We start from the raw sequence: 9,947 nt of genomic DNA on the forward strand, positions 1-9,947 counted from the left end.
ATGAGGAGATGCATGCTGCCTGTGGCGAATTTTTCAATTCTGAGCCTGCCACCTGGTATCACCATGAGATTGAACTGTTGTCTCAAAGATGAGTGAAGGTCATCAAACATGATGGCCTGTACTTTTCTGAATAAAGGTTTGTCTTGCTTCTGATATTCGTGTTTCATTTTCCTTCATGTATGTTGCAGAGCTTTTGAGATAGCCTGGTAATTGTAAACACTGAAGTCCAGACAATGTCAAAATAATCGTTTTGAATTTAAAAACGAGTCCTGTCAATGAGAGGGCAGATCCAAGTTTAACATTTTAGGTGGGTGATACGGTAGTTAGAATTTTTTGGTGGGTGAGGGGTGGAATTCCTCGCCGAAATGTTGAAAAATCAAGAGCACAAATTCTGCTATTGGATAGGGTGATAGGGAACTGATATTTACTTTCCAAGGAGCAGCAACGAAATCTTTGATAGTACAATTGACTCAATGCTAACGTCATACTTATTTCTATGTGTAACATCTTTTCTTTTCTGCACGCAAATTACAATTTAAATCAGTTATTTTTACCGGTATGCCATACCGGCAGATTTTCGAACTTTCGGATGCATAACCGGCTCATACCGGCTCACTTTAAGCACTGATTATAGTTACAATAAGCATTTGTGATCATGAAAAAATACTATTTGTTCTATTACTGGTGATGCAGCATCTTGAAGACTTAGTTGATTTCAAATGGCCACTTCTAAGAAAGGCGAGTATTACCTTATGTTTGGGGCTTAAACCCAATGCACTTATCTGCCATCCTAGAAGTTTGTTACAAGGTAAGCTCTCCTAACTATGTTCTGCGGGTGGTAAGTTTTGGAATCATTCTTGGGATGTTGTTTGTTGATCTGAGAAAATTACTGGTCGAGCACTACCAAAGGCTTCTCACATAATAATTACAAGCACTAAAACAGCGACGAAGGAAAGGAATGAGCCTACACTTGAAACTATATTTCATGTAGTATAAGCATCGGGGTAATCTGAGTATCGGCGTGGTATTCCTCTTACGCCTAAGAAATGCAGAGGAAAGAATGTGATATTTACCCCTAAAAATATTACTAGAATTGAATTTTCAATCATGTTGGATTTATTGTTGTTCCTCTAAATAGGGGGAATCAGTGAATAATTCCTGCTATGATAGCAAATACAGCTCCTATAGATAGTACATAGTGAAAATGTGCTACTACATAGTATCATGTAGAACAATATCTAGAGATGAATTTGCTAGTACAACTCCAGTAAGACCCCCTACTGTGAATAAAAAGATGAACCCTAAAGTTCATAAAATTGAGAGGAGTATGTTATTTGAGCACCGTGGAGTGTGGCGATTCATCTAAATACTTTGATTCCTGTTTGTACAGCAATAATTATTGTAGCTGCGGTAAAGTAAGCACGAGTATCAACGTCCGTACCGACGGTGAATATATGATGAGCTCATACAATAAATCCTAGGAATCCAATTGCTAGTATTGCGTAAATTATTCCTAATACACCAAAAGTTTCCTTTACACCACTTTCTTGGGTCACAATGTGCAAATCGTGCATCTGGTTATTCATTACAGCATTTCTTAAATAAATTCTCGACTTCAGCCGTTGATGCTAATGATATTATGCTTCATTCATTTATGAAGATATAATGGTCACTGGAGCGAGATTAAGTTGTCCGTAAACCATGTGTCTGTGTCTGTGTGTGTGTGTGTGTGTGTGTGCGTGTGTTGGTCACTGAAGCGGTATTAAGTTCTACGTAAACCATGTGTGCGTTGCTCACTGGAGCGAGATTATGTACACCGTAAACCATGTGTGTTTGTGTGCGTTGGTGAACCCGATAATGTTTGTAGGTCGACCGGTTTACGGAGCAGCATTGTGACCAATTTTTGGAAAGCGAGCAATTTTTTGCTGTCGTTCGAATCGTTTTTTAATTTTAACACGTACAGGACTCTTATAGGGGTTCCCCGCGAGTTCTTTTGACTCCGCTCGTTTATAAATATACAGCCGGTTTTGTGTGTAAAGTGTGTGTTCAGACTGAAAAATTTTCATTTCTCGATAGGTGTGTATTCCAACGCAGTGCCATCTACGTGTGTGTTCCACGCAGGAACTAGAGCAATTCAAACTTCCTACAGCTGCGCTCACCATTGTTGAAAATCAAATATTTGTTGAAATGTTAAAGAAAATTAGCAGGTCTAGCAGAGGAATTATTCACGGTAAGAACTGGGATATGAATATTACGTAAAAATAACCCTATGCCTAAAATGTTCTTAATAGAACTGAGGGGAGGGAGGTGTGTGTATATATAAAAATAAATCCATATATAAAATTTAGAATCATTATGTTCGTGACCCTAAATCTGCTGAACTGCCTGACCGATCTCGATCAAATTTGTAATATAGATGAGGTTCGAGGCTGGGCTGGCTTTAGGCTATTCACTTTGAATGTAGAACTGAAGGACGAGGGAGGGGGTATAAAAATAAACAAAACTTAATAACTCCCGAACCACTCAACCGATCTTGATCAAATTTTCAACATAGATGAGGCTCAGACCTGGAATCGTTTTTATGATTTAAATTTTACGGAGCAACGTAGGACTGGAAAAGAAAGGGGAGATATATACAAATCAATTTATATAAGACAGAAAGTGACTATTTTTGTAATTTAATAACTCTTGAACTAACCGACCGATCTCAATCAAATTTTCGTGATACATGAGGTTCGGATCTGGAAACATTTTTGTAATTTCACTTTAATCTTGTCTCGTGCGCATCCCTATTGACGAGCCAGTATAGGAAATGTGGAGGGGGAGATATATGTAAAAAAAATGACTGCCTTTGTAACTTCATCACTCTTGAACCACTCGACCGATCTCAATCAAATTTTCAACATTCATGAGTTTAAGGGCAGGGATTACTTTAGGCTACTCACTTTGATGATGCACCTAGGGGAGGGGGAAGAGGAGAACAATTTAAAAATTATCAAAAATGAACGACATTAGTATTGAATCCATAGTTTTCGGGGTCGATGAGAGGAACAGTGACACTTCTGATGCTGTTTCAATCCAAGTTCACACCTGATAGTTGAAAAGTGGAGGGTATAACGTAGGGGAGGGGAATAAATATTAAAAAATGATCGAAAATGTCTAATGTTAGTGTCGAATCCATAGTTTTAGGATTAGTTGAGATTACCAGTGACAATTCTGATGCCGTGTGCAGCAGCACGGTTGAGGGGGAGGGAGAGCTCTATATAATAATGATCGAAGATGAACATATTAGTGTCTCTGGGTCATTCAGATGAACAGTGGCATTTCCGATCCGGTTTAAATCCAAAATCAGCCCAACAGTTGAAGGAGGGGGAGAAAAAGATATATAAAAATGATTGAAACTGGCTACTATCAGTGTCGAATTTATAGTTTTCTGGGTCGCTTAGATGAACAATGATACTTTCGAACCCGTTTAAATTCAAATTCAAAACTTCAACTTGGAGGAGGGGAGGAAGAGATTTAAAAATGATCGAAAATGACCTATATTAATGGTGAATCCACATCTTTGAGGTCGCTGAGAACAACGGTGACACCTCGGAAGACACGAGCCGCAACATGGGGAAGGGGGATAAAATGGTCGAAAATTACTGATATTAGTGTTGAATCTATAATATTTGGGATCCCCGAGATGAACAGTGACACTCCTGTTTAAATCAAAATTCAACCCCTCATCTTGGGAGAAGGGGAAAGATAAACACATAAAACGGATAAAAAGTAACCGATATTAGTGTCGAATTCATAGTTTCCGGGGTCGGTGAGATGATCGGTGACACATCTGATGCCGTGCCGCGCAACATGGAAGAGGAGGAGGGGAGATATATAAAAATGGTCAAAAATTTCCGATATTAGTGTCTGATCCGTAGCTTTTAGGGTCGCTGAGATGATGAGTGACACTTCCGATCCCGTTTAAAACGTAATTCAGCCCCGTAACTTGGGAGAGTGGGTGATAATAAAATGATCGAAAATAATTAATAATAGTGTCGAATTCATGGTTTTCAGGGTCGCCGAGATGATCTTTCCGATGCCGCTTAAATCGATGCCAATAAAAACTAAAACAGCATATTTCACGGGTACTAAACACATGACATATTGAGTTGTGCATTTATGTTTTCATTTCAACCCAGCGAAGCGGGTAATATGTGCTAGTAAAACTTCATATCTTTGGAACCACCGAACCGATCTCATTCAAATTTTCAACATGGTGAAGTTCGGACCTGGGATGACTTTTATAATTTTAGTTTGACGGTGCAATGTAGCGAAGGGGGATATATATATTGGGTGTATCAGACCACCAGTATTAGGCATTTTTCTCAGCTCGTAGTGCACGTAGACACTGGAAACAAAAATATGGATGACCACATGGTACATGAAGAATCAAATGGCCATCCTTCCATAAGCAGTGGCGTAGCGGGAATACCTCCACGGGAGTCGACTCAAATATTTTTAATGGAAACTGGTATCAATTTTGATTTCTTTAGAAGTAATATTAAAGAAGAAATAACTTTTCGGGAAACACTTTTCGTTAAATTGTAACGGATGGGCATCCCTACTCGTCAAAGTGAAACGATAAAAAACACACAAGGCCCGACCCTCATATATATTGAAAATTTGTTCGAAATTGGTTGGGTGATTCAAAAGTTACTAGGTTTTATTGTATTTTATCCTGTACGTCCCCCATTCCTCCCTCTCCCCTAGGATCTACCGTTAAAGCGAGATTACAAAAATGTTTCCAGATCCGAACCTCATGTATCTCGAAAATTTGATTGAGATCGGTCGGTTAGTTCAAGAGTTATTAAATTACAAAAATAGTCACTTTCTGTCTTATATAAATTGATTTTTATATATCTCCCCTTTTTTTCCAGTCCTACGTTGCTCCGTAAAATTTAAATCATAAAAACGATTCCAGGCCTGAGCCTCATCTACGTTGTAAATTTGATCAAGGTCGGTTGAGTGGTTCGGGAGTTATTAAGTTTTGTTTATTTTTATACCCCCTCCCCCGCCCCTCAGTTCTACATTCAAAGTGAATAGCCTAAAGCCAGCCCAGCCTCGAACATCATATATTTTATTGTGGGTAAAAAATGCCAAAATATAGACATAAGCAATACGTAGTAACACGTGTTCGGTTATTGACCTAATTTATTCCCTTTTGATGACGTTCTACTATCTTATATGGTTATATGGGCATATGTAGCGGTCCATTCTCTTTCATGAGACAGAGCAATATTAGTGCACCTTTCCAAAATTTAGCATAGGTACATTGGCCTACCACTTAAATTTTGGAAATTGTTAAATTTAAAATTTCGGTTTAATAGGACAGGACCTTAATATATGCACTATAAATTTTGGTGGTTCATCTCGTTCCTTGTTACGGTTAAAAATGGCCAAAAAATATTTCAGAGGTTACTGACCGATTTTATTTCCTTTGATGAGGTTTTATTAACTTGCATTTTGGAAATTGCCCAATTTAAACATTTAATATAGTACTATATGACCCTAATATGTATCGCCATAAATTTGGATGGTCCATCTCGTTTCCTTTCATGGATAAAAAATTGCAAAAAAAATAATAAATTTCGGAGGTTATTGACTCTATTTATGGTCTTTAATGAGGGCTTTATTATTTTATATGAACATATGAATGTATTCAGTTCTCTACTTTTTTATAAGGCATGAGTACATCAATGCTTCTCTCTTAAAATTTAACAGAGTTACATTGGCCCACTCCTTAATGTCTGGAAATTGCCAAATTTAAGAATTTGGCATAGTAATATAGGCTCTTAATATATACCACTATAAATTTGGGTGGACCATATCGTTCCGTTTCAAGGGTAGAAAATACCAGAAATTAGTATGACCATACGTTCGATTATTGATCCAATTTATTCACTCAGATACGGATTTAACACGTTATATGCGTATGTACAGGGGTCGCATGTACACTTTGATGTTTCCTTTTAAAGTTTGTTTGGTGTACATAAGCCCATACCTTAAGTTTGGGAATTATCAAATAACAAAATTCGCTAAACATTCTCTAGGACCTATTCTAAATGTTGTTCTCTATCTTGTTCCATTTCATGGGTGTAAAATATCCAAAATTCAAATTTCGAAGCTTATTGGAATTTTTTATTTTTTTGATACGCCTTATTATTAAACGAGTACAGGGTTCATTACCTTTCATAAGACATAGGTATATTTGTGTACCAATCTTATCTTTTTGGAGGGGTGAATTTCTTGTTGTCAAATCAATAATTGATAAAGGTTCTTAGAACATGAATATAAAAATTGGATGATCCAGCTTTGGTAAATCATTGTCAAATGTTAGTATGGTGACGTGGTCAGTTATTGACCTATGGTGTGATTATTGGTCGAGGACGTTGGTACATTGATACATTCCTCTTAAACTTTGGGAGGATCACTCTGCTTAAATTTGAGAATTGTCAAAATGAAATTACGTAATATACATTTTATTGGTCTTGATTATTCCCTCCTATGGGCCAAAATATAAACGTAAGCAATATGTTGTACCACATGTAAGGTATTGACCTTGATGAGGTAGTGTATGGAGGTTCATTTCCTTTTATTCTCCTTTTCAAAATTTCCTCTAATGCTCCTGTGGAACTTCTTAAATTTGGGAGTTATCAAATAATACGTTTCTAGACTACAGCTGGTTCTGGTTATTTCTTTCTGAGGTGAACAATTGACGGAGGTTATTTACCTAGTTGAGAGATAACTACAACATATAATTGTATGGTTAATTCTAAGACTTAGGTATATCGGAAGAAGTACATAGGACCATTCTTTAAATTTGGGAATTGAGATAAACAAAATTGTAGTATGAGCCGCGAAATTTGAATAATCGATTTTGATATGAAACAATACTTTGAACTGTAGTCACAAGTTATAGTCTAAGATCATTAGTGGTTGATTTTTAACTTGAACTTTCAGAAATCTGATAGCCAACCTTATTGAATCTTATGACTCATAGTCTACAGCCAACATGCTACCTAATATGCTTCAACGCTTTGAAATTTAGTCACAACTCACTGTCTAATGTGATGTAAACTATTAACTAGCAAAGTTATTGTTGATGAAATTTGATTCGCTGAACACTACCTTGCATGCAATCTGATTAGCTGATGACTTTCAAATCTTCTGATTGAATGAACACTATCTCTCATGCAATCTGATTGGTTGATGACTTTCATATCTTTGTAATTGGTTGATCACTAGCTTTGATGGAATCTGATTGGTTGAACATTTTCAAATCTTTGCTGCATTCAGTATTAAGTTTTGTATAATATTTATCGATTACTTTTTAAAAATCTTTGTTGGAACATTTTGTTCGTTTTGCACGCACTGATAAATATCATCAATACCATTTACTTGTTAATCGAATACTTAAAAACTGGATATTTTTGACGGTTAACCGTGAATAGGGAAATAGTTTTATTTGAAAATTGTGTTTTAAAAAAATGTAGTTTAAAAACTTTTGTTTGAAAATTTTCCTTTAGAAATTTTCTTTGGATTTTTTCTTTGAAATTTTTAGTTTGAATTTTTTCTTTGAAAATTGTTTTGAAAATTTTTAATTTGAAAAATTTTTTGTTTTCAAATTTTTGTTAGAAATTTGTTTCACAATTTTTTGTCTGAAATTTCGTTTGAAAAATTTTTCATTTCCAAATTTTTTGTTCGAAATTTTTGATTGTCAATTTGTTTCGAAATTATTGTTTGAAATTTTTTGTTCCGAAATCTTTTCAAAAACTGTTTTTAGAAAATTTACGTTTAAATGTTTGAATACTTTTTGTTTAAAAATTTTGGTTCGATTTTTTTCTTTGTGTACTCGTTGGTAAAGAACGGGAACTCTTTAGAACAAAAACATCTGGCAACACTGTTTATCACGATGCAATAGTACACATCAGAACATGGAAATGCAACGTCATCAGTTTTACTTCATATATAAGTATCGCTGGACAACGTCATCATGGCAACTTCTCTGCAGTTTCTAAACACACATGATGTGATGCTCATTCACCAAGATTACCTATTTACAACAGAATATACCTTATAGAATCTCATTTAACCAAATGATCCCTACAAAGTTTGGATTAAGAATCGTAGTGAAGCTTGAAAATGATCAGGATATTATTTTGCCAGCGAGATATTTACCCATGGAAGCATCAAAATAGAAGAACTAATACGTTTCTTAAACACAGGATCTATTACTTTGTACTACAAGGGATTCTTGGGTCAAAGTAATCAATTTGAATTTAGTACACAGCATAATCTGTGAATTTGGTTTGATCAGCAAAATCTCTATGATTTTTGATGAAATCATGAATTCAAATGTCAGCAGTAGCTGTATGATGAAATAGTCAATCACACAATGCGATTTGCGAATTTGGTTTTGTTAGCACCTTCGTTTCCAATGACGGCAGCAATAACTCTATGACTTGTGATGAAATCATCAATGCAAACGTTAGCAAATTCCGTGTCAGCCTGTAAGCTATAACCCGTGAAATCATTCGAGCAAGTGCGTATTAGGAGGAAAAGTTTGTACTATCTAACCATAAAGAATTCCTCTTCGGAACCTATTATCCAACAAATATATTTAAAACAAAACATGTGATGATTGGTATCAATGCTACAACGTTTAAACCTATTATTCGATTGGGGAAAGCAGAACAATTTGGTGTACAATTGAACTTTGAAAAATGGCAAACATTATGTACAGAAATCGACCAAATGAATTGATTTTTTCATGATTAGCTAAATGCGACCATAGTCAAATTATTAGGCTCGAATCATGAAGTGGTGCTGCGTACAGTCCCCGATTGTGCTCTTACTCAAAAAGAGTACACTGCATGTACCCCGCAACATGGTGTATCTAACGCAAACGGAATGAACCAAATCCATCAATGTATTCCAGTGTGTAAAACATTCAGTGAAAATGTCAAAAAGACAAGTATATTCCTTAAAGAAAATATTTTGAGAAATGTGCTATGTGGCTTTACATATGACCTTGCTTAAATTTGAGAATTATCAAATAACAAGATTCGCTAAACATTCTCTAGGACCTATTGTAAATGTCGTTCTCTATCTTGTTCCTTTTCATGGGTGTAAAATGTCCAAAATTCAAATTTCGAAGCTTATTGGCCTATTTTATTTTTTTGATGCGCCTTATTATTAAACGAGTACAGGGTTCATTACCTTTCATAAGACATGGGTATATTTGTGCACCAATCTTATCTTTTTGGAGGGGTGAATTTCTTATTGTCAAATCAATAATTGATAAAGGTTCTTAGAACATGAATATAAAAATTGGATGATCCAGCTTTGGTAAATCATTGTCAAATATTAGTATGGTGAAGTGGTCAGTTATTGACCTATGATGTGATTTTTTTGGTCGAGGACGTTGGTACATTGTGCGTTCCTCTTAAGCTTTGGGAAGATCACTCTGCTTAAATTTGAGAATTGTCAAAATGAAATTACGTAATATACATTTTATTGGTCTTGATTATTCCTTCCTATGGGCCAAAATATAAACGTAAGCAATACGTTGTACCACATGTAAGGTATTGACCTTGATGAGGTAGTGTACGGAGATTCATTTCCTTTAATTTTCCTTTTCAAAATTTCCTCTAATGCTCCTGTGGAACTTCTTAAATTTGGGAGTTATCAAATAACACGTTTCTAGACTACAGCTGGTTCTGGTTATTTCTTTCTGAGGTGAACAATTGACGGAGGTTATTTACCTAGTTGAGAGATAACTACAACATATAATTGTATGGTTAATTCTAAGACTTAGGTATATCGGAAGAAGTACATAGGACCATTCTTTAAATTTGGGAATTGAGATAAACAAAATTGTAGTATGAGCCGCGAAATTTGAA

Source organism: Thermobia domestica, chromosome 17, assembly GCF_964235325.1.
Source record: "Thermobia domestica chromosome 17, izTheDome1.hap1.1, whole genome shotgun sequence".
NCBI classification, from domain to species: Eukaryota; Metazoa; Arthropoda; class Insecta; order Zygentoma; family Lepismatidae; genus Thermobia; species Thermobia domestica.